Raw genomic sequence first — 23,874 nt, forward strand, 5'->3', positions numbered from 1 at the left:
GTTGATTGTTGTAGACGGAATGACTATTATAAAGACTTTCAAATGTTGTTAAGACACTTGTTGATTGTTGGAAACGGTATGTCTATTATAAAGACTTTCAAATGTTGTTAAGACACTTCTTGATTGTTGGAGACGGAATGACTATTATAAAGAGTTTCAAATGTTGTTAAGACACTTGTTGATTGTTGGTGACGGAATGTCTTTTATAAAGACTTTCAAATGTTGTTAAGACACTTGTTGATTGTTGGAGACGGAATAACTATTATAAAGAGGTTTAAATGTTGTTAAGACACTTGTTGATTGTTGGAGACGGAATGACTATTATAAAGACTTTCAAATGTTGTTAAGACACTTGTTGATTGTTGGAGACGGAATGACTATTATAAAGAGTTTTAAATGTTGTTAAGACACTTGTTGATTGTTGGAGACGGAATGACTATTATAAAGAGTTTCAAATGTTGTTAAGACACTTGTTGATTGTTGGAGACGGAATGACTATTATAAAGACTTTCAAATGTTGTTAAGACACTTGTTGATTGTTGGAGACGGAATGACTATTATAAAGAGTTTTAAATGTTGTTAAGACACTTGTTGATTGTTGGAGACGGAATGACTATTATAAAGAGTTTCAAATGTTGTTAAGACACTTGTTGATTGTTGGAGACGGAATGACTATTATAAAGAGTTTCAAATGTTGTTAAGACACTTGTTGATTGTTGGAGACGGAATGACTATTATAAAGAGTTTTAAATGTTGTTAAGACACTTGTTGATTGTTGGAGACGGAATGACTATTATAAAGAGTTTTAAATGTTGTTAAGACACTTGTTGATTGTTGGAGACGGAATGACTATTATAAAGACTTTCAAATGTTGTTAAGACACTTGTTGATTGTTGGAGACGGAATGACTATTATAAAGAGTTTCAAATGTTGTTAAGACACTTGTTGATTGTTGGAGACGGAATGTCTATTATAAAGAGTTTTAAATGTTGTTAAGACACTTGTTGATTGTTGGAGACGGAATGACTATTATAAAGAGTTTCAAATGTTGTTAAGACACTTGTTGATTGTTGGAGACGGAATGACTATTATAAAGAGTTTTAAATGTTGTTAAGACACTTGTTGATTGTTGGAGACGGAATGACTATTATAAAGAGTTTTAAATGTTGTTAAGACACTTGTTGATTGTTGGAGACGGAATGACTATTATAAAGACTTTCAAATGTTGTTAAGACACTTGTTGATTGTTGGAGACGGAATGTCTATTATAAAGAGTTTCAAATGTTGTTAAGACACTTGTTGATTGTTGGAGACGGAATGTCTATTATAAAGAGTTTTAAATGTTGTTAAGACACTTGTTGATTGTTGGAAACGCCATCTTGACCTCTAAATTTCTTTATATTTTTTGTGTCGTTTGGTTACTGTCTCATTTTCAATCTTTCTCATTAATTTTAACTGTCTTCTATAATTACATGATATTTTTAGACGACAGCAAAAAATTTTGCGGTTGTATATTGGTATTATTTCGTCGTCGTCCGAAGACATTTGGTTTTCGGACAATAACTTTAGTATAAGTAAATAGAGATCTATGACATTTTAACACAAGATTTATAGCCACAAAAGGAAGGTTGGTATTAACTTTGGGGGTTATAGTGACATATAGTCCCAACAGTTTAGGAATTAGGAGCCAAAAAAGGGACCCAAATAAGCATTTTTCCAGACAATAACTTGTGGAACGTTGTATGGATCTCTCTGAAATTATACCACAAGTTTCCATACCATAAAAGGATTGTTAGGATTGGCTTAAGGGGTTATGGCGCAAACGATTTAGGAATTAGGGGCAAAAAAGGGGGAAAAACAAGGGTGTCCTAGTTAATGGACAATTACTATAGTACAATGTTGTGATTGAATTACCTCCCTTGAACTGCTTTTAAATTATGTAAAAAGAAATGTTGTATTGTCTTGAGGTGATGAGCTGTCAATTTATTTTTAGAACTTACTGTTTTAAAAATGCTGATTAAGAGGTATATTAATTCTAGCCATGATTATGTTGTCATTTTTTATTTTAAGACTTTTATGATGTATTTAAATGGGTAATTGTGGTTGCAAACTCCATTGGAAATTTGAATTGAGATTATGACCATATCTTGAGGGAAGGCATTTTTTTTTTTTGGAAAAAGGAGGAAAAGGGGGGGGGCATTTTTTTTCTCATTTCAGATTTCAGAAATTAAAAATAATATTTCTTCAAATATTCAATTTTTTTATTTTTTTTTGGGGGGGGGGGGGTCAATTTGCAACAGCATAGTGTATTGCACAAAAGCCAAAAAATTAATGTAAATTCAAATCATATAACCAATTCTAATTTCTTTGACTACAGTTATTCTGTGTTGGAAACCTATTATGTGTCAAATATGTAATTACAATCCAAGTTCAGACCTGTATCAAGCACGAATACTGGGTCCATTTTTGCCCCAGCTGTTCAGGGTTGGACCTCTTCGGTCGTATCCAGCTGCGCTCAGCGAAGCAATTTATTATTATAAGTTATATCATTAGTGCTGTGAGCTGGCTTTCAGTAACTACGAGTACTCTCAGATCGGCACTCAGTTTCTTTAATACTGTTGTTAGTTGTTTTGTGCCATGTATCGATCCGATAAGTCAAACCGATTCTTAAATTTTGTTTTTATGTTGTGCTGTTACAGCACTGTCTCATGTTAGGAATTGGATAGTGAGCCGACAAAAATGTTTAACCCAGCCACATTCTGACTGTGTTTGTCCCAAGTCAGAAACCTGATATTCAGTCGTTGTCAACACAAAACTGAACATGACGGATTTCTTCGATTTGTTATCTGAACAACAGCCACAGCAGAGTGTATCTCGCCAATTAGATAAAACCATTGACCGTTTATACAATACAAATGAATCGATATATGCATATATGACGAAGACAGTCTAATACGTGCGGCAGAAAGTGCTCATACTGTAGGGCCACCTATAGGTTTACTTCGAATTTTGAATAATATATATCACTGTTTAAAAGTTGACATTATCATATCTGATGTATTGACTCTTTTTTCTGTCATATGTTTCTTCTAATCTGAACGGTTTTGTGATCCCTCTACTTTCTAATGGCCTCTGGTCAATAATATGACATTTTTGTAAGGACAGTCTGTGGCTAGTATCTAGTGTTCTTGTTTTGTGGAGTGAAACATTGGCTTAATTAGACAAACCTCCAATTTCATCTTTAAAGAAATTGAATTAAGGGACCCCCTAATGTACGTAAATTGATTTTTGGAGTACTATTACTTTTACTCGTATTACTTGACTCGTACATCGGTATTCATGTGTACCGGTTGTTTTCTTTTTGCTAGCTTTTGTTGTTTTTATTTGTGTGTATTTGAGCTGGGTATCAATAGTATATCGGTTTTGGGTGATTTTGCGGGAGAATGTCAAATTCGTGAAAATAAGTTGTAATGACACTAACCATGGCGAGTCTATATTAAAAAGAATACAGTTTCATTTAAATTTTATAAATAGAGATTCAATAAATAATTAATTTTGTACAAGCACCACACAACATAAACAATGTTTGATCTATAGTTAAGTTCAAAGGTAACAACAAATTAATAACAGTCAGTCTGTGCAGACGACACACGATTAATATCGAAAATTAGTCCAGAAAATGAAAAGTTTACAACGGATTATTTTCAACGTCTCATGATCACTTTGTTCTGTATTTTGAATTCCTCATTTATAGATCATTAGAAATAAATAAATATTTTCCATATTTACATACAATCATACATAGCACTAGTTGTTCATCCGCGATAGTACTTCTTTTCTCAACTAAAGTTTGTGTTTGGGACAATGAAAAACGGATTATGTCTCTGAGCGAATCTGTTTTGCATTGATTAACTGTAGAATAAATTTTCTGTGATTTTCAAGTTTTCCCTTCAGACTGGTCAATGTTTTCAACAACATCTGTTTCTTATAACCAGGTAACCGTCGCAATCGCTGAGTTTCTTTTAGACGAATTATGTCGTCTTATTGTGCTTCGCGGGTTTTTTCCTCAACGATCAGTTTTTCAGCTCTAAGTTGACTCACTGTGTCTTGTAGACTGTTTCTGATGTCTGGAATCGTTCTAGGCGAATCACATTCTGCACATGCGCTATCAACAAGAGTCATATTTGATTCTTCTTCAATGTCACGATCGGAATGTTCAGCATTATCGGAATCGGTTGTTGATGTGAACCATGAGTCGCGGCTAAGACTTGAATAACCAGCATCAATTGATTCTTTCATTCGATCAGGTCGTTCTACAAACTTTGTCGAGAAAACCGGAAGTTGGGTTTCTATGGAGCCTTCACTGCTTTATGAGCCAATGCAGCTGGTATTGTCTGATATTTCCAGGCTACTGTTTGATGTATCGGATGATGCCTCACTATAGTCCTTCAATAAATCATTGACCGAAAGTCTTTTAGCAAGTTTTACTGCCATTTCGTCGTCTAATATATTGTCAATATTTTCCTCGTATTTGAAATCAATGGCGTAATCTATGTTTGCAAAAAGTTCATTTAGTTCATCTATTGTAGGATAATTGAGTTCTATATCTACATCACCTTCAGGTCAGAGATAATGAACCATAGATTAACGTTCAGATCAGTTAAACTTAGTTATCTTTTTACACGCTTCGGTATCCTTGGATTGTCGGCTGCTGTCAGTGTAGATTCTGTAGAATTATACGATTTCCCAGCATCTTCAGCTAGAAACTGACAATGGTGTGCTATATGAACTCGACGATATAGACAAACGTTCAAATAATCCTGAGCGTTGGAACCTTCCGGTACACGATCAATCAAGTCATCTTCGTGCACAGATTTACGCAGAGGGATCCAAGGATTTGTCTTGATGCGCGTGCGCTCTTTACGGACTGAATTTCAAAACCTTGTCTATATCGTCGAGTTCACCATAGCACACCATTGTCGGTTTCTTCCTCGTCGTCTGAAATGGCTGTTCGCCGGTTTGTGATAATGTATTTGTTACGTGGAGTAACAGCTGTTTTGTATATGCTATGACTAGTTATGTATAATTTGTTCCTAATCTGTGTGAAATCACGTTTCCTTTTATTTTCAAATTAAATGAATTATATATAAATATACTAAATAAATAAATGATTTTGAAAATACATTGAAGATATAAAAAGTCATGAGAATTCCGAATGCAATAAGGTTATATCCGGGCACTCTGGTTCTAAACCTTGGTTCCATCTGGGTGTTCTGGTTCTGAACCTTGGCTCTCTGGTTCGAAACCATGGTAACTGGTTCATCATCCGGGTTGTTTGGTTAGGGCAACCCGACTTCTTGGTTCCATCTGGGTTCTATTCTAGAGCATTCTAATGTTCCCGTTGAACATAACAGAAGATAACCGCAAGTCTCCGAATAAAAAGGTAAACTAGGTCAAAGACGCTATAGTTATTTTGTAACATTAAACATTTAAGCATCGACGGTAAAGGAAGCTATAAGGTATTTATCGTCTCATTTTAATTATTTTGATGAGGAGACAAGATAAAAATAAAGCATCGTATAGATTTTTAAAACAAACCGAAGTATATATAGTACATCGAACATCCTTTCATTTAATTCAGTCGTTTTGTTTTCTTTTTTTCCTTAACTCATCCCTTATTTACGTAAATATGTCTAGACAGTGGTGGATCCAGAACTTTACCTAAAAGGGGGGGGGGGGGCTCCAGTCATGCTGCAATGATTCCATTTATAATCAACCAATGTTTTCCCACGAAAGGGAGGGGGACTCCCCTCTGGATTCACCTATGCTAGAAGTTTTAAGACCACCCAAGTAGAACATGTTGTTTATATGGCTAATGATATGTGCATCTAGCCACTTGACCAGTTGACGGCTTGCATATATTTTCGATTGCACATTTATTAACTGTTAAACAAATCTTTTTGTTCAAAACAGAATGATAAAAGACATATAACGGATGGTGATGATCAATAAGTTGGTAAGCTTCAATTAGTTGGAAAAAAAGTTATAAAATATAATCAAATGTATAATTATGTACAACAAATTCGTCAAATTTGATACTCATTCAGTCATTGTGAAGGGCATGCATATGATCATTCGGCCAAAAATAAAAAAATAAAAATTAAGATTGAATATTTTTATAATTAAATTATATGTACATGTGTTAATGACAGTGCTATGGGGTGTGTATCACCAACACAATAGTCAGAACTTCTGCGTTAGCGCCATGATTTAGGGGCATAAAGAGTTACACTAGTCCGTCTGTCCCGAACGTCGCATTAACACGGGTTCCGTTCTCCCAACTTTAGCTTGCCTCAACAAAATACTACAAAAATTTTACACAATGAATAAAAGAAGCTGGTGCATGAGCGTCAATGAGAACTCTTCACAAGAGACTAGATGACACAGAAATTAACAATTATACAATGTAGCCTAGGTCACCACACGGTCTTCAACAATGAGCAAGGTTCATACCGCAAAGTCAGCTATTAAAGGCACCGACATGACAATATAAAACAATTTAAACGAGAAAATAAACGGACTGATTTATGTACAAAAAAATAAACGAAAAACAAGATAGGCACGTGCATAGATAGATAGATAATTTTTATTAACCAATCATGGTGCCCAAAATTTGAGCTATACAATCAAATGAATGAATTACAAAATAAAGCACAGAAAATGATGTACATTTAGATAACAAAAAACAAAAACAACACATGAATACACATTTACACTAATTAACTTGATATAAACCAAGTTATTGACAAAACATAGTTGTTATGGGTGCCACTGTGACCTGGAGAAATAACATAATTCTTTATAGTACTAGGTGTATGGGAGACAACTCCTGATCAATTTTATTTCCTATAATTATATATCAATCTATATTTTTCTTCTATTTATTTATTTATTGATTTTTTTTTTTTAAACAACAATATTTTCTATAATTTTCTTTCGTTCTTCAAAAAGGGAGTGCAATAAATTAGATAAGTTTGAAGTTACAAACAAATCTTCAGATGAAAGAATCCAAACAAATTTCATTTCATCAGATAATCTTGAAAAATTTTTGAATTTGGAATTTAAATTAGATAGATGTTGAGATCGAGTATCTTTTAGAACAGGACATTTTAAAAGAAAATGTAGTTCGTCTTCAACTGCGTTCTTACATAGCTTACACTTTCTGTCTTCAGCTTTAATCCCAAAATACCTCCCTCTTTCGATTTCAAGATCATGACAGCTAGTTCTAAATTTTGTGATTATTTGCCTGTCTTTTTTTTTGAATTCATTTTTAAATATGGTTCAAACATAAAAATATTTTTAAATTTTCTGTAAGTTCTTAATTTATTGCCAGATTGTAAATTAGTACACTTCCCAGAATTGCTTTCTAAACTAGCTAACCAGCTTTGTTTAAATTTAATAGTTAAAGATGTTTTTACCTTTTTTAGAATATGGTTTTGTTTAAAGTTTGACTGGTTAACAAATAGATATTCTAAGTTTAGAAATTTAAATATATGTTTAATACTTCCTATCCAAGATTCCTGGTTATGTTTGTCCATAGAATGAGACAGATTTATGGCTTCCCTTAGAATAATATTTGAAGGTTCAATATCTTTCATAAGATGGATCCAATATTTTATCATATTCATTATTACATAATATAGTGTAGGGAGTGAACCTAGTTCTCCTCTACATGCCATATTTGATGTTTTTATGTTAACTCCAAGTGAAAATTTACAAAGCTTAGTATGAATTTTCTCTAGTACAAGATAATCAGTTTCTTTTGATATAAAGTTATCCAAATGTATTTGTTTTTTATGTGGTATATAACCCCAAATTTCAGATCCATACAACAAGATTGGTCGGATTGTATGGTTATAGATGTGTAGTAAAGTACTAGGTTTTGGGCTTTCCACTGAAAAGGTCTTCCTTAATTTGAAATATGCTTTCATTCCTTTGTTATAAAGTTCTTTCTTTGCTTTTTGGAAACTCCCAGATGATGAAAAATTTATACCTAAGTATGTGTAGTTTTGTACACATTCTAAAGTCTGGTTTCCTAATGATATTTTAATATTTTTAAGTCTTCCTGATTTGTTAAATACAAGAATATGCATATATAATAAGGCGGGGTTAAACATGTTAGCGAGATCCCAACCCTCCCCCTTATGTGGTATGAGTGCCAATGAGAACTCGCCCCAAAAGACCAGATGACACAAACACTAACAAATATAGGTCATATACAGCTTTCAACAATGAGCAAAGTCAATACTGCATATAGTCAGCAACTAAAGGAACTAAAATGACATTGTAAAACAATATTCAAACGAGAAAATAAACGAACAAATTTATGTACTAAAAATGAACGAAAAACAAGTATGTAACACACAAAAAACGACATTTATTGAATTAAAGGCTCCTGACTTACCAAAGGCACATACATACCGAATAAGGCGGGGTTGAAAATATAAGCGGGATTCCCACCTCAACACAAAATCAAAGGGGTAGGGCCAATATGCCGAGGATTTTTTTCACAGAAGGGCCAATTTCAAAAAGAGTCAACAGAGTAAAATTTCCTATAAAAACCAAAAATAAAAATGCTTTTTGATCAATATCTCGATTTACATATAGTATGATATGTGTGATCAATAGTTAATTTAACCCTAAAAAAGGATAAAAGTCCAATATCCGGATTTTCGGGTGTTTTTACGTGGGAAAAACAGGGAATCCCCTAAGAAGGACATTACAAACCAAAGAAAAGTTATGCTTTTTATGACTGTTGTTATTCATACGACTTTTTACTTCAAAAATGAAATTGGTTTAGTGTGTCCTTATTACATAAAAAACAACTTTTTAAAGAAAAAATTGTAACATCGATAAATTGTACCAATATAGCTTCTTATTAAATTAGAGTCATAATGATAAGAATCGCCGTAGCCCCACCAGTAGAGCTCAGAACTACTAATAAACGACGGTTTTGAAGAAAGGGTTCGAACCTCGCTCAGAACTTTTGCATTTTTTTGTGTTGTTATATTAAATTTTAAAGTTCCTATCATATTTTTTCGGTTGTTTGCTTGATTCATAGAGTCATTTTGGTTCATTTTGACTATTCAGTTATTATAGTGTACTAGTAAATAATTTTACGTGTATCAAAGAAAAAACAATGTATCGCTTATTGTGTGCAATCCTATGACTGTCCATACTCTTGCATTACTTTCTATTCCTGTGTTTACGTTATTACATATATCCAAGGGACAACTGCCGTCAAACTGATGTAGGTGCCTGTACATAACCAATAACACGAGAATTAATTCTATAGAAATTAAGACTACATGTTGCGGGTGTAATATACACAATGACATAACTTAAAATAAGGCCATTGTATACAATTTTCATAACAACAAAACACATTTCGTCGAAACCTTTTTTGAACATGGTATTATATGTAACAAATGCAGTCAACAACAATTTTGTCGCCAAATCACAAACTGTAAAGATACTAGTACTGAAATTTTTACCACCGTCTATACACGGGTACATAACTCATCAGAAAAATAAAACAACATAACAGAACAAATCAATTACACTACAAATCGTGATTGTAGGTAAAACATCAAGAAGCTGTTGCATCTGTATCACAACGAAGGGCCGACTTGTTAAAATTACAGAAAAGGCAATACAACATGAAGTAGTAACACAGGGTGATCTATGACCAACTGATGTAAGATGTTCTCCGGTTAAAATATATACATGTACATGTATTTTCTTGTCTAATCTTATAGACGATAAAACCTTAAAAGACCAGGACAAATACTGTGTATCAGATATACATATTCAGAATGAGAAAATCACAATTTGAAATAGTTCGATATTATTTGGCTCCTTGAGAAGTTACATGGTATGGCACCTTGCATAAAGGATGTTAATAATAAAATAAAATCAATATTAAAAAATCAATAGTCATGGCCTTGTTTTTGTAGGAATACCTGTTCAAGGTATAAAAATAAATGATGTGACGTATGTTTATGTACTATAAATAGCATCTATCGGGCTATTTAAAACATGATTTACCTATCCTATCGAATGAAACAAATTGCCGACAAATTGTCCATACCTCTTTGAACTTTTTAAGTGTCAGTTTTACCGTTCAAGAGTTATCATCCCTTTAAAAACGTAAGTGCTGACTTTTTCGTTTCCTTTCTCTTAAATAAGTCTGACTCAATAAAATGTTAGGAACCTAATACATGTACGCGATTCACATTACCCCATAACACAGATCTATTAAGTTCAATATTGGGTCCCGATGGCGTCACTGTTGTTCATGAGTTTTTATATGTTAAAAGTTGTGGTCCGAGTACCAATGATACAAATGTCAACCCGGAGCCTTGATATAGGAAAACTGCTAAATCTATAGTTTTTAACTTTAATTTGCCTCAACCAAATGTTTTGAAACTTATTTACAATGCGTATGGTCACAAAACGGTCAAAATTACGCGAATCCTGTATCTATATGACGGTGTAAATTTACTATTTTTTTTCACAAGCAGGGGCATCTGTAGTTAATAGACATATTTTACATTTATTTCAGTAATCAGCGTATTTACTTCCATTGATTCTTCTTTAAATAGACTTAACTTGCACATTTTTCTTCAGGATCTAGGTGCAGTTAGGTGCAGACAGTGATATTTCAAGTTAAATGTAACCAACTTAACAAAGTGTTTCACTAGATTGAGCTCTCTGTCTAAGTGTACTTTAAAGGTTCTTAGCATTGAGTTCAGTTTATTGATATGCGTATATCGTCTGTGTGAATTTTTATGATGTAAAAGCAGACTATCCATACCTACATGTACATGTCCATGAAATTAAATCTAAAGTAAAATGATTGAAACATTTTGCATTATCTATCACAAGTGGCAGCACACAATGCTACTGAAGCAGTACATTTTTTTACTTGATATTCGCGGAAATCAAAGGATCTAGTTTCATCTGAACCAAACATTCTTACAAATTGAGAATGGAAATGTGGAATGTGTAAAAGAGACAGTTACCATGTCAAAAGAGCAGAAAGCAGTCAAAGGCCACTATTTTGTCCTCATAGCTGACTATGCAGTATGGGCTTTGCTCATTGTTGAAGGCCGTACGGTGACTTATATTTGGTAATGTCTGTGTCATTTTGGTCTTTTGTGGATAGTTGTCTCATTGGCAATCATACCACATCTTCTTTTTTGTATCTTCAACAAAGCGAGAAAATCCCTCGCCAAGAGGCGGGCTTCAGATGGCGCTTAACAAAATGTGTTCCAGTTCAAATTCCAAATAATAAAATAAACTTACAATTAAAAACATACAAGACTAACAAACACCAGAGAAATCTGACTTGCCGTCAAGGTAATCATACCAGGAGACACATCGAATATGCAAAGGTCAAGAGTCAAAAAGTCATAGTCTGGACAAGAGACCCTTGTAAAAAAAGACACAAAGCGGATTTTGAGAAAAGGGTCATCGTGGTACACAAAACTAACAATATATCTATATATCTAACATATTGTAGCGGGCAGGGGCTTGAAATGCTTCGACCCAAGAGTTTTTACTCAAATCTATGAGTAGTTTGTAAATAACAAAGTCAGTATGACAAGATATGAGCTGGTCAGTATAGGCATTTTCTAAAAGTCACATATACAAGTTTTCTATATTTTATTCATTTCAAGAATCATATATTTTCAGTTATATTCAAGATATGACAAGATTCTATTCAGTATTATACATCTAGTGATTTATCTCTAAACTCAAGAGATATTTTCTTATTTATCTCTACACTCAAGAGATATTTATTAACTTATCTCTACACTCAAGAGATAATATGTCAGAAAAATACATAAAAAGGCTGAGTTCTGCTATCTTACTAAGAAAATAAAGTACCTAAGAGAAAATCCTAATTTCTAGTGAATTTAGTCAGAAGACCTCTTTCTAACTATTTTTGTAAGTGATACCTCATCAGTTACATAAAAAAATGTTTATTATTAGTTATATTCAGAACCTTTCCTGAATAAGAACTAACAATAAATAACTACAGTTTATAACCTTTCATAAACTGTTTTGTTTATTATGATTTCCAGACCTTTAGGAAATTATCCCTTAACTGCCTACTTAATCCTATGTATTACAAAAATACAAACGTTAACAGTAAACATGAACTTCAATGAACAATTTCAATAATCCTAACTTGAACAAAATATAAACTAGAAATAAGGCTTTAAAGAGTCCGCTAAAATGAAATATTCCTTTTAAACTTTGAAAACGCTAACTTTACTATTTTCCTTTACAAATTTACCTTTTAAAAAAGTAAAGTTTCTAAGAAAAATTAAACATTTTGACTAAAATAAATAACGAGCAAATAAAAATACCAACTGTAAGAACCAAAAGTTTTAGCAGAACTGACGACCAAGCGTCGAAATTACGTCACTGTTGGATTGTTGGATCGCGTGCTTGCCGTCCAACTAAATATTGAAATTCTATAATAAATTACAAAAATCACAATAATATACAATTTAAGTACGCTTTATATAATAAACATTTTATGCATGGTACTAAACAAATTTCTATGGTAACTAAAATACAACAATATATACAGCGCCACCGGAATTTACAATACGTAAACAACACTGCGAAAAGTTTGAGTGTCACCGGCGGATCAAAATGACAAATATCAAGGATAGTGAGCATTAACATCTGCAAAACATTGAAGACGTTGACTACAAATACTAAAAGGAATTACAATGAGTATGTAAAAACAGTTGCCAACACGTAAAAATAGTGTTTTTATTGAACAATCGTCCCAAGTGACACATGGGTTCTACTGCGCATGTCATTACATTTCATTCATAAAATTCAAGCACAGGTGCGTGGAATTTACTACGATTTACTACAGTTTCTACAATTGGATCTTCACAAAATACAAGACATACAGTTGGATTATTCATTGGATTATTATTATGAACTGTTAAATTATTACATGAACTTCAACTTGTTTATCAATTACACAAATGACAGTTATTCAATATTTCTAGAAAAACTCATAACATTGTAATTGTTCTAACTTTACTTTTAATAAAATGTTAATTAAAACTTATTTGCTTCAATTATCATATGTTCCAGACTACAAGCATTACAAGTAATGTTATACTAGTTATTTCACACAATTACTGTTTCCTACATAATAACTTTCATAAAAATTACAGAATATTAAACAGTATGCTTTATTAATACCAATTTAAAACATTCATCAAAAATATCTTGCATGTCTATAACACATCACGATAAAATACATGTACCTTAGTCTTTGTACTCGACAATATCTTAGAAGATGTGGTAAGAGTGCCAACCATACAGTTAATTCTCCATTTAATTCAAACAAAATATACAAGTTTTACATTGAGGACAAAGGTCAAGCTCACACGATATTTCTTGTGCCAATAGACTCCTCATCTTATGACAACACATCTACATGCCACATATTCAGAAGCAAGGTCAATTTAAAATAATATTTTGAGGTCAAGGTAATATATCGAGGAACAGCTGCAACATGGTGACACACCCAACATGCATACATGTAGGTCAGGAGTCAAAAAGTCAAAGTCTGATCAAATGTTCCATGTAAAAAATATGTACACATCAGTCATGCACGAAAGCTCATCATGGTACATTGTACATGTAACAATGCCTTATGTTATGATGCACTACACCTGCAAAATATAGAAAATCTAGGGCAGAGACAGAAACACAAGACACATAACTAAACTCAATTGAAAAGTACTTGTATTCCAGATCACTACAATTGCCTTCAACAAAGAATATAAACTCTCGCAACAATGCAAAGTTAAACCCGTCTTTCACTAAAGTTTGAGCAGGATTCTTTGCAACGATTATGTTATTAAAACGGTAAGATTAGACATTAAAACACTAAAAACTAGGGTTTACCATTAATTTTTAACCCAACTATATGATAGTACTATTGTAAACTTATGAAAACACATGATACAGTCATGAAATTGAATATTTGAAATAGTACGACCAGAAAAATACAAGACAGAGTTGTAAACAGAAGAAAGTAATGATACATATCGAATTTTTAATCCCAATGAACAAATTAGGATCAGTCAGGAACCGTAGTTTTCATTCAATGTATTTATCTAAAATGTTCGCTTGGGTTTAACAATGGAAATTAACACTGTATATTTATATAAACGATCAATCTTGTAAATAAATAAATAAATAAATAAATAGATGGAGAGTTTCTATCAATTTCCCTATCATCGTACACCCCCTTTTCCACTTTCAGCGAACAACCTAATCAACGAAACTGCATCAGTTAACTAAGTGGGAACAATAATTAATCAAAGTGATGCACAAGAACAAGATTTTTAAAGTTGGGTTATTTTAAGCCATAGGGTTAAACTACAAACCAATATTTTTGTAATTGATGTCGACAAATACATAATTGCATTACCTAACTGCGCATGTGTTTGTAGATAAAAACTAATAAATTATAAGATGCTATAAAAGATCCCAGTAAATATTACTGGTGTAAACGTGATGATCGTAATGATTGCATTACCCTAACTGCACATGTGGTTGTAGGTAAAAACTAACATATCATTAGATGTCACAGAAGATCCAAGTAAATATGAATATGACACAAAAACGCATTAAAATGATCTTGCAGCTCTCAGTTCTAACTGATTTTGATTAACGATCGCACACAGATTTCTCGTATGCTTAGTTTCTCCATAGCCTTAATGTCGAAGTGAAATTTAGGCAAAATAGAAGTCGTAATAGAAAACTTAGAAGATATAGTATATATATAATTAAGTAAACATGCAACTTTAGGTCATCGTCCAACCTTCAACAATGAGAAAAAGCCATACCGCTAAAAGACACAAAATGAATTGTCTCTCCTACCGTAATATTTGTTTGATCAAAGAGTTCTTTACATATTACATGTTATTTACGTGTATATTAGTATGATTATTAACATCTGATGTTTAAAAGTTCAAAACAAAATAAGTGCAGAGATTTGAAACTTAATACTGGATGAGTAAATCCCTTGATATAAAGCCCACAGAAGACCTGCTACTCAAATGTAATGTGTTTTCTCTTTAACGAGTTTCAAATGTATTCAGTCATCGTAAAACATTTTTGTTTGGGGGGTGGGGGCTTCTTCGCGAATAATGTGGAATTACAGCTGGTAATCTATTATCATTATCATTTTTTAAGGGGGGATGTTAAATCAAAAGAAATATGGAATTCTTAAATGAAATGAAATTAATCGAGACATAAACAAATGGTATGGCAACAATGATAAAATGACAAGTCATTATAAAAATCCAGACGTTATCTAGAAGTGGCCAAGCAACAATGATAAAATGACAAGTCATTATAAAAATCCAGACGTTAACTAGAAGTGGCCAAGCAACAATGATAAAATGACAAGTCATTATAAAAATCCAGACGTTAACTAGAAGTGGCCAAGCAACAATGATAAAATGACAAGTCATTATAAAAATCCAGACGTTAACTAGAAGTGGCCAAGCAACAATGATAAAATGACAAGTCATTATAAAAATCCAGACGTTAACTAGAAGTGGCCAAGCAACAATGATAAAATGACAAGTCATTATAAAAATCCAGACGTTAACTAGAAGTGGCCAAGCAACAATGATAAAATGACAAGTCATTATAAAAATCCAGACGTTAACTAGAAGTGGCCAAGCAACAATGATAAAATGACAAGTCATTATAAAAATCCAGACGTTAACTAGAAGTGGCCGAGCAACAATGATAAAATGACAAGTCATTATAAAAATCCAGACGTTAACTAGAAGTGGCCAAGCAACAATGATAAAATGAGAAGTCATTATAAAAATCCAGACGTTAACTAGAAGTGGCCAAGCAACAATGATAAAATGACAAGTCATTATAAAAATCCAGACGTTAACTAGAAGTGGCCAAGCAACAATGATAAAATGACAAGTCATTATAAAAATCCAGACGTTAACTAGAAGTGGCCAAGCAACAATGATAAAATGACAAGTCATTAAAAAAATCCAGACGTTAACTAGAAGTGGCCAAGCAACAATGATAAAATGACAAGTCATTATAAAAATCCAGACGTTAACTAGAAGTGGCCGAGCAACAATGATAAAATGACAAGTCATTATAAAAATCCAGACGTTAACTAGAAGTGGCCAAGCAACAATGATAAAATGACAAGACATTATAAAAATCCGGACGTTAACTAGAAGTGGCCAAGCAACAATGATAAAATGACAAGACATTATAAAAACCCAGACGTTAACTAGAAGTGGCCAAGCAACAATGATAAAATGACAAGACATTATAAAAATCCAGACGTTAACTAGAAGTGGCCAAGCAACAATGATAAAATGACAAGTCATTATAAAAATCCAGACGTTAACTAGAAGTGGCCAAGCAACAATGATAAAATGACAAGACATTATAAAAATCCAGACGTTAACTAGAAGTGGCCAGGCAACAATGATTAAATGACAAGTCATTATAAAAATCCAGACGTTAACTAGAGGTGACCAGGCAACAATGATCAAATGACAAGTCATTATAAAAATCCAGACGTTAACTAGAAGTGGCCAAGCAACAATGATAAAATGACAAGTCATTATAAAAATCCAGACGTTAACTAGAAGTGGCCAAGCAACAATGATAAAATGACAAGTCATTATAAAAATCCAGACGTTAACTAGAAGTGGCCAAGCAACAATGATAAAATGACAAGTCATTATAAAAATCCAGACGTTAACTAGGGGTGGCCAAGCAACAATGATAAAATGACAAGACATTATAAGAATCCAGACGTTAACTAGGAGTGGCCAAGCAACAATGATTAAATGACAAGACATTTTAAAAATCCAGACGTTAACTAGAAGTGGCCGTGCAACAATGATAAAATGACAAGACATTATAAAAATCCAGACGTTAACTAGAAGTGGCCAAGCAACAATGATAAAATGACAAGTCATTATAAAAATCCAGACGTTAACTAGAAGTGGCCAAGCAACAATGATAAAATGACAAGTCATTATAAAAATCCAGACGTTAACTAGAAGTGGCCGAGCAACAATGATAAAATGACAAGTCATTATAAAAATCCAGACGTTAACTAGAAGTGGCCAAGCAACAATGATAAAATGACAAGACATTATAAAAATCCAGACGTTAACTAGAAGTGGCCAAGCAACAATGATAAAATGACAAGTCATTATAAAAATCCAGACGTTAACTAGGGGTGGCCAAGCAACAATGATAAAATGACAAGACATTATAAGAATCCAGACGTTAACTAGGAGTGGCCAAGCAACAATGATTAAATGACAAGACATTATAAAAATCCAGACGTTAACTAGAAGTGGCCGTGCAACAATGATAAAATGACAAGACATTATAAAAATCCGGACGTTAACTAGAAGTGGCCAAGCAAATATGATAAAATGACAAGACATTATAAAAATCGGACGTTAACTAGAAGTGGCCAAGCAACAATGATAAAATGACAAGACATTATAAAAATCCAGACGTTAACTAGAAGTGGCCAAGCAACAATGATAAAATGACAAGTCATTATAAAAATCCGGACGTTAACTAGAAGTGGCACAGCAACAATGATAAAATGGCAAGACATTATAAAAATCCAGACGTTAACTAGAAGTGGCCAAGCAACAATGATAAAATGACAAGACATAATAAAAATCCAGACGTTAACTAGAAGTGGCCAAGCAACAATGATAAAATGACAAGACATTATAAAAATCCGGACGTTAACTAGAAGTGGCAAAGCAACAATGATAAAATGGCAAGACATTATAAAAATACAGACGTTAACTAGAAGTGGCCAAGCAACAATGATAAAATGACAAGACATTATAAGAATCCGGACGTTATAAAATGACAAGACATTATAAGAATCCGGACATTATAAAAATCCGGACGTTAACTAGAAGTGGCCAAGCAAAAATGATAAAATGACAAGACATTATAAAAATCCAGACGTATAACTAGAAGTGACCAAGCAACAATGATAAAATGACAAGTCATTATAAAAATCCAGACCTAACTAGAAGTGGCCAAGCCAGGATTTCTGTAATTGATAAAGATAGTTATACCTATTGCACCCTTTATGAATTATTATATTTTACCACTCACTTACTGTAATTAAAATGTTTAAACTAAAAGTTTTACAGCTAAAATGAAAATAAAAGAGTTGTTATTCCTACTGTTTATGCCCCAGCCGTAGCGGAGGGGCATTACGTTTTACCCTTGTCCGTCTGTACGTACGTCCCAAAGTTGGGTTCCGTTCTCTAACTTTAGTTTGCCTCAACCAAATGTTATGAAACTTATACACAATACTTATTACCACAAAATACAGATCAGGTTTGATTTTTGGTGGTATCACATTAACCGTTCTAGAGTTATGCCCCTTTGCAAATGGAAAAATTACTAAATTTTTCGTTTCTGTTCTTAAACTTCTGTTTGCCTCAAACAAATGTTATGAAACTTATACACAATGCTTATTACCACAAAAAAAACCAGATCAAGTTTGAATTTTGGTGGTGTCACTTTAACCGTTCTAGAGTTATGCCCCTTTACAAATGGAAAAATTGCTGAATTTTTCGTTTTCGTTCTCTAACTTAAGTTAGCCTCAACCACATGTTATGAAACTTATACACATTGCTTATTACCACAAAATACACATTAAGTTTGAATTTTGGTGGTATCACTCTTACTGTTCCTAGAGTTATGCCCCTTTACAAATGGAAAAATTGCTGAATTTTTTGTTTCCGTTCTCTAACTTTAAGTTTGCCTCAACCAAATTTTATGAAACTTATACACAATATTTATTACCACAAAACTCAGATCAAGTACAAATGTGGGTAGCGTAACTTTGACTGTTCTTAAGTTATGTCCCTTTATAACTTTATATGATATGCAAGCGGGGGCGTCATCTGTGCCCCATTTTCATTTTTTTTTAAATTCCAACGAACATTACATAGTTTTTCCTATTGTAGAGAATTTTACCGATAAAGGGTAATTGTTCAGCATGCATCTCTTTTCATTCACATGTACACGTATATATAGCTAGTCCAAAATATGCATGCACCACAAGGGTGACTGGGGTATACAAATATGGTCATTTGGTCTTCTCCCGACCGGCAGTAAAACGCTTGCCGAAGTGGGGCGTCCGTTTAGCTGTGCTGGATGTATCATATTCGCAGTCACGTCCGTTCAGAAGGGGGACGTTAGATCTGATGCCTCGTGTAAAGAGAGTGCCACGCTCTTTGCACGTTAAGAACCCTTGCAACCAGTCTTTGAGGGCCCGTAGTTGGCCTGTTGCAAGGCAAAATTTCTGTCCCAATCCAATATACCCTCATTTTTCAGTGGCAGTCCAAATTTCCCCGACCATCATCCCAGATGGCCTCTATTGTAGCAACCTACCTATTGTATTTATTGTGAACTTGTTCTCATCCTGAATATGCATGAAATATTTGCCACTGAACGTTAAGCAACCAATAATCAATCAATCAATCAATCAAAATATGCATGCACTATTTGCCACTGGGCGATAATTAGACATTAATCATACATTCATAAAGATCTGGGCCCGTATGCATAAAGCTGCTTAAGTTAAGATTTGTTCCGAACGGACGGATCTTTCTACATGTCCGACGACAAATTAGTACTACGATTACTACGTATCTTAACTTACGTCGTTTTATGTGTATCAACCAATTCATGTAACACTTGTCGATACAATCAGTTACGGTAAGGCGAAAAATGATTTAAAAAACAAATCTATTGTAGTTTTACATACCTTGAAGAATTTCTAAAAGTTAATATCTAACTAAGTTTTCTGTTGCGATTTAGATGATTTTGTTTTCGTCTTATGAAAGTTTTAATGAAGAACAGAAGAAGTCTGACTGTACCTGTGTTGTTTGTTTTTGTGATCTTTGTTTGTATAACTTGTTTAACCCCACTACATGTTGTACCTGTACCAAGTTATGGTATGTTAACCTTGTGTTGTTTGTTGTTAATCTTTGTTTGTATAACTGATTTAACCCCACTACATGGTGTTCCGGTACAAAGGCGGGCTGTGTTTACCATGTGTTGTTTGTTGTTGTTGTTGTTTTTTTTTTTTTATTACTGGTTTAACCCCACGACATGTAGTGCCTGTACCAAGTCAGACTATGTTAACCATGTGTTGTTTGTTGTTGTTTATCTTTGTTTGTATAACTGGTTTATCTCCACTACATGTTGTTCCTGTACCAAGTCAGGGTATGTAAACCATGTGTTGTTTGTTGTTGTTTATTTTTGTTTGTATAACAGGTTTAACCCCACTACATGGTGTACCTGTACCAAGTCAGACAATGTTAACCATGTGTTATTCGTTGTTGTTTTTCTGTCTTTGTATAACTGGTTTAACCCCACTACATGTTGTTCCTGTACCAAGTCAGACTATGTTAACCATGTGTTGTTCGTTGTTGTTTATCTTTCTTTGTATAACTGGTTTAACCCCACTACATGTTGTTCCTGTACCAAGTCAGACTATGTTAACCATGTGTTATTCGTTGTTGTTTTTCTGTCTTTGTATAACTGGTTTAACCCCACTACATGTTGTTCTTGTACCAAGTCAGACTATGTTAACCATGTGTTGTTCGTTGTTGTTTATCTTTCTTTGTATAACTGGTTTAACCCCACTACATGTTGTTCCTGTACCAAGTCAGACTATGTTAACCATGTGTTGTTCGTTGTTGTTTATCTTTCTTTGTATAACTGGTTTAACCCCACTACATCCTGTTCCTGTACCAAGTCAGACTATGTTAACCATGTGTTGTTTGTTGTTGTTTATCTTTGTTTGTATAACTTGTTTAACCCCACTGCATGTTGTTCCTGTACCAAGTCAGACTATGTTAACCATGTGTTGTTTGTTGTTGTTTATCTTTGTTTGTATAACTGGTTTAACCCCACGACATGTTGTACCTGTACCGAGTCAGACTATGTTAACCATGTGTTGGTCGTTGTTGTTTATCTTTGTTTGTATAACTGGTTTAACCCCACTACATGTTGTACCTGTACCAAGTCAGGGTATGTTAACCATGTGTTGTTCGTTGTTGTTTATCTTTGTTTGTAAAACTTGTTTAACCACACTACATGTTGTTCCGGTACAAAGGCGGGCTGTGTTTACCATGTGTTGTTTGTTGTTGTTGTTTTTTTGTTTTTTTTATTACTGGTTTAACCCCACGACATGTAGTGCCTGTACCAAGTCAGACTATGTTAACCATGTGTTGTTCGTTGTTGTTTATCTTTGTTTGTATAACTGGTTTAACCCCACTACATGTTGTACCTGTACCAAGTCAGGGTATTTTAACCATGTGTTGTTCGTTGTTGTTTATCTTTGTTTGTATAACTGGTTTAACCCCACTACATGTTGTTCCTGTACCAAGTCAGGGTATGTTAACCATGTGTTGTTCGTTGTTGTTTATCTTTGTTTGTATAACTGGTTTAACCCCACTACATGTTGTACCTGTACCAAGTCAGGGTATTTTAACCATGTGTTGTTCGTTGTTGTTTATCTTTGTTTGTATAACTGGTTTAACCCCACTACATGTTGTTCTTGTACCAAGTCAGACTATGTTAACCATGTGTTGTTCGTTGTTGTTTATCATTGTTTGTATAACTGGTGTAACCCCACTGCATGTTGTTCCTGTACCAAGTCAGGGTATGTTAACCATGTGTTGTTTGTTGTTGTTTATCTTTGTTTGTATAACTGGTTTAACCCCACTACATGTTGTTCCGGTACAAAGGCGGGCTGTGTTTACCATGTGTTGTTTGTTGTTGTTGTTTTTTTGGTTTTTTTTATTACTGGTTTAACCCCACGACATGTAGTGCCTGTACCAAGTCAGACTATGTTAACCATGTGTTGTTCGTTGTTGTTTATCTTTGTTTGTATAACTGGTTTAACCCCACTACATGTTGTACCTGTACCAAGTCAGGGTATTTTAACCATGTGTTGTTCGTTGTTGTTTATCTTTGTTTGTATGACTGGTTTAACCCCACTACATGTTGTTCCGGTACAAAGGCGGGCTATGTTAACCATGTGTTGTTTGTTGTTTATCTTTGTTTGTATAACTTGTTTAACCCCACTGCATGTTGTTCCTGTACCAAGTCAAACTACGATAACCATGTGTTGTTTATTGTTGTTTATCATTGTTTGTATAACTGGTTTAACCCCTCTACATGTTGTACCTGTACCGAGTCAGGCTATGTTTACTTTGTGTTGTTCGTTGTTGTTTATCTTTGTTTGTATAACTGGTTTAACCCCACTACATGTTGTACCTATACCAAGTCAGACTATGTTAACCCTGTGTTGTTCGTTGTTATTTATCTTTGTTGTATAACTGGTTAAACCCCACTGCATGTTGTACCTGTACCGAGTCAGGCTATGTTTACCATGTGTTGTTCGTTGTTGTTTATCTTTGTTTGTATAACTGGTTTAACCCCACTGCATGTTGTTCCTGTACCAAGTCAGGGTATGTTAACCATGTGTTGTTTGTTGTTTATCTTTGTTTGTATAACTGGTTTAACCCCACTACATGTTGTACCTGTACCAAGTCAGACTATGTTAACCATGTGTTGTTTATTGTTGTTTATCATTGTTTGTATAACTGGTTTAACCCCTCTACATGTTGTACCTGTACCGAGTCAGGCTATGTTTATCATGTGTTGTTCGTTGTTGTTTATCTTTGTTTGTATAACTGGTTTAACCCCACTACATGTTGTACCTGTACCAAGTCAGGGTATGTTAACCATGTGTTGTTCGTTGTTGTTTATCTTTGTTTGTAAAACTTGTTTAACCACACTACATGTTGTTCCGGTACAAAGGCGGGCTGTGTTTACCATGTGTTGTTTGTTGTTGTTGTTTTTTTGTTTTTTTTATTACTGGTTTAACCCCACGACATGTAGTGCCTGTACCAAGTCAGACTATGTTAACCATGTGTTGTTCGTTGTTGTTTATCTTTGTTTGTATAACTGGTTTAACCCCACTACATGTTGTACCTGTACCAAGTCAGGGTATTTTAACCATGTGTTGTTCGTTAATGTTTATCTTTGTTTGTATAACTGGTTTAACCCCACTACATGTTGTTCCTGTACCAAGTCAGGGTATGTTAACCATGTGTTGTTCGTTGTTGTTTATCTTTGTTTGTATAACTGGTTTAACCCCACTACATGTTGTACCTGTACCAAGTCAGGGTATTTTAACCATGTGTTGTTCGTTGTTGTTTATCTTTGTTTGTATAACTGGTTTAACCCCACTACATGTTGTTCTTGTACCAAGTCAGACTATGTTAACCATGTGTTGTTCGTTGTTGTTTATCATTGTTTGTATAACTGGTTTATCCCCTCTACATGTTGTACCTGTACCGAGTCAGGCTATGTTTACTTTGTGTTGTTCGTTGTTGTTTATCTTTGTTTGTATAACTGGTTTAACCCCACTACATGTTGTACCTATACCAAGTCAGACTATGTTAACCCTGTGTTGTTCGTTGTTGTTTATCTTTGTTGTATAACTGGTTAAACCCCACTGCATGTTGTACCTGTACCGAGTCAGGCTATGTTTACCATGTGTTGTTCGTTGTTGTTTATCTTTGTTTGTATAACTGGTTTAACCCCACTGCATGTTGTTCCTGTACCAATTCAGGGTATGTTAACCATGTGTTGTTTGTTGTTTATCTTTGTTTGTATAACTGGTTTAAC

The sequence above is a fragment of the Mytilus edulis genome, chromosome 12, assembly GCF_963676685.1.
Source record: "Mytilus edulis chromosome 12, xbMytEdul2.2, whole genome shotgun sequence".
NCBI classification, from domain to species: Eukaryota; Metazoa; Mollusca; class Bivalvia; order Mytilida; family Mytilidae; genus Mytilus; species Mytilus edulis.